The 3,699-nt window shown below is 48.6% G+C and overlaps 1 pseudogene; it reads left to right on the forward strand.

Moving 5' to 3' along the window:
• The first annotated feature begins 2,206 nt into the window (after positions 1-2,206).
• LOC149307153 (galactosylgalactosylxylosylprotein 3-beta-glucuronosyltransferase 3-like) lies at positions 2,207-3,399 on the forward strand (annotated as a pseudogene).
• Positions 3,400-3,699: the final 300 nt, after the last annotated feature.

A 3,699-nucleotide genomic window follows, 5' to 3' on the forward strand; every position in this document is an offset into this window, starting at 1 on the left:
TCCTTTCGGAAACTACTCCGCGTCAACTCTGTGCCGCCTTCCCCAAATTTTGCAAAAGATCCTCATCTTCCTTCCATGGCAGTCATGGTTGAAACACACCGTCGGCCTGAGCAGCATCCCTTCTATAAACTGAGTGATTTCTCTTTTATTTGAATTGTTTTGCTGGAAAGCATTGGCCTCGAAGTGATGGATAATTACCATTGACAATATATAATAAGGAAGCTGAAGCGCTGCCAGTGAAGAAAAAACCCTTGCTGAGATCTAAAGCGGGTACAAGGAAATAGCCTGAAATGGAGGTTCCTGGAGACTCAAGGGACAATGGTGTTTTTTTGGCCCACACAACTCTTTTCTAGGCAAGTCCAAGAAGGTTAAAATGCCCCACAACCACAAGAAGTTCTGCATCCCTGCCTTCCAGTGTGCTGATATAAGCTCTCTCCACATTTCTCTCTCTTACTCCACTGCTTGCCAGTATAGGGTTGCCAGTTGATGATTGTCCCTGAGGTTTCCCCTAGTTCTGGTGGAGAAAACCTAAAATGCTATGCATTAAATACTAACCACAGTTCTTCACAGCTTGTCATTCAGACATGAATATATGGAGAGAGATCAGTATGCAAAGGGATCTTGTCGCGGCTTTGACAGTAACGGAAATAAAAGCTGGTAGCATAAGCTTTCATAGACAGGTCTCAGATGCATGAAGTGGATAGTCTAAGGACAGACCTATATAAGCAGACTTAGGCCCTGTACAGACTGGCACTATATGCCAGCCTGTGAGCGTGCACCAATATGGCAGGGCGTGATTTTGGTGCATGCCGGTCTACACAGCACGCGCCATTATGACAGCCTTCTCACCAAATGACACAGTGCCAAAAGGACGTCATCACACCATGCAGCGGCAGACGTGGCGCCCTTTAGAAGGCACAAAAAGAAGCTGCTTGTGGCAGCTTCTATTTGCTCCCTCCAAAGGGTAGAACGGGGGCACAGCGTGCAGTTACCGCAGCTCTGATCCAGGGCAAAAAGGGGCAGCGTCCCGCTGTCCATCTCTACAGTCCCAATGTGAGAGCAATAGAAATGCAAAACGTGTGGTTCTAGAGATGAAGTGGCAAGTTCAATTTTAACTGTGGCTACTGATGAACAAAGGCAGGAGGAAGGATGCTGCCTAAAGCCAAGGTAAGTACAGAGCAACCTTTGTTTACGCGGGGGATCCGTTCCGGACTCCCCCGCATAAAACAAATAATGTGCATGCTCCAGCCCCATTTAAATGAATGGGGCTTGTGCATGTGGTGGCATGGCAGTGCGTATGCACCATAGGTGCGCACTCCATTCATCCCTATGGGATGCACCGCCCCTTCCTCCCCATACAGCTTTCAGCATATGCTGAAAGCCACGTAAAGCGCACCTGCATATGATGCGGGTGCACTGTAGTTGCCCATGTGAACAGTGGTGGGAGTATTGGAATATAGTATGGGAACCAGAAAGGAGATGTGATGAACTGGCAAAGAGAGCCTATATGCCTTGTCTCCCAACAATCATCGTTAAAAGTGAACTTGTCATCTCCACAACCCCAAGTTTTCCATTTCTATTGTTATTCTCACACACAGCCTGCCTATATAGATCTGTCCCTGGACCATCCACTTCATACTCCCGAAAACATAGACTCAAGTGTACAAAAGCTCATGCTACCAGCTTCTATCTTTCTGTCTCAAAGGTGCTGCAAGATCCCTTTGCATCCTGATTTTCCATGACTGTGTCTCTGAATTCTACCATGAGAGAGAAAGAACATCCTCCCAGGGACGTAGCTAGGATTTTAGGAAGGGGTGGTGGTCCAGTGCCACCATTATAATGGGGGTTGGGTGCGGTGGCGCAGCAGCACACACCATTCATTTTTCTAACGGAAGGGGGGTTCCGGATCCCAAGGAAACCCCCCCCCCTTGGCTACGTCTCTGATCCTCCTGTTCCAAAATGAAGACAGACGTCTTAGCTAAAGGGTCTGCTCACAGACCAAGGAGCAGTGAAGGGATGATTCTTTCTCACTTACTTAAGGAGATGGGGAAAATGACCTTTCTTCTAGCCTGCCTGCTTCTGTTAGAAACTGGATGAAGGGGGAAAGAGTCCGAGGGGAGACCCCGGGAAGGAAGGGCGGACGGCAGGGTGACGTTGAGCGGCGAGAAGGACCCCTCTGTCCCTCCTTCCGGCTGGTGGTGCTGCCATGAAGGTGAAGTTGAAAAATGTTTTTGTCATCTACTTCTTGGTGTCTCTGACCAATCTGATGTATGCGCTGTTGCAGCTGGCACCTGGTGTCAAGGTGCAAGGATAGATACATGGGCACAACTATGGCTTGCTTTTTTTATCCCCAGAAATGGGAGGAAAGACAGTTTTTGTCTTATTTTCTGTTCCTTGAATTTGGTGTTTAATGATCTCGTCTCGTCTTTATCGATGTTTGGACATTATGGAATATTGAATGTCTTAATGGTGGAATCTTCAATAACAGGACAGCCCTGTGACTGCACCCAGCACCTTAAGTCCGCCAGCGATCTTATCCATGCCAAGGAGAAGAAGCTTGCCCAACTGCTGAATGAACTGAAGCAGCTGCAATGGCAAGGAAAAGCACCAGAGCCAGCAGAGCAAGCATTGCCTGTTATCTTTGCTATCACGCCCACATAAGCTAGGCTGGTACAGAACACTGAGCTTGTGCGTCTTTCACAGATGTTCATGCACATAAAGAACTTGCACTGGATTGTAGTTGAGGATTGGCCAGTGAAAACCCAGCTGGTCTCAGAGCTGCTGACCCAGAGCAACCTGCCTTTCACTCACCTCCATGTGGAGACACCCAAGGAACACAAGTGGAAGGAGAGCGACCCTAACTGGCTGAAACAGAGGAACTTCGCACTGCAGTGGCTGCGGGAGAACCATTCGTTCCACCAAATTGGTCTCAGTATGGCCTGGTGGGTGGCCTCCACTTTGAGTGTCTGCTTGTGGAGTATGACAGGGTTGTGGGCTTCTACACAGCTTGGAAACCAAACCGACCTTTCCCGGTGGACATGGCTGGCTTTGCTGTGGCCCTTCAGCTGCTCCTGGCTAACCAGGAGGCTCATTTTGACTTGCTGGCTGAGCATGGTTATTTGGAGAGCAGCCTGCTGCAGTCACTGGTGTCTATTGAGGAGCTGGAGCCCAAAGCTGACCATTGCACCAAGGTGCTTGTCTGGCACACCTGGACCAAGAAGCCCAAGAAGAAACAAGAACTCTTGCAGAAGTAGTGCCTTGGCTCTGATCCAAGTATCGAAGTGTGAATTGGCCCTCCTTCCAGCAATTGCGAAGCAGGCAGCATCTCTGTAGGGCATAAGAAGAGTGGGATAGACTGGCCTAAATGGAATGGCCATAGGCACTAGAGGTTTCCTCATCCTTTTGTCCACAGACATGGTGCACTGGAACTTCTATTTATTTATTAAGGATTAAGGTTGAGCTCCTTCCTGGTCCCATGTGGGAGACATGCTCTTCTTCCAATAAGAAGGGGATTTTTTTCATAAGTACTACTATCCCCTTGCTGGGGACATGCCTCCATGTCATTGCCACCACACACCCTGGTAACCTTTTAAATATTTCTTCCTTTAATGCTGCTTCCTTCAACTGGAGAAAGAGTTCAGGATGGATGTCGGTGTCATGGCTGGACATATGCCCGACTGCTGTCCCTTAAGATACTGT

Source organism: Sceloporus occidentalis, unplaced genomic scaffold (genome assembly GCF_023333645.1).
Source record: "Sceloporus occidentalis isolate IW3139 unplaced genomic scaffold, rSceOcc1.0.p SCAF_9, whole genome shotgun sequence".
Taxonomy (NCBI): domain Eukaryota; kingdom Metazoa; phylum Chordata; class Lepidosauria; order Squamata; family Phrynosomatidae; genus Sceloporus; species Sceloporus occidentalis.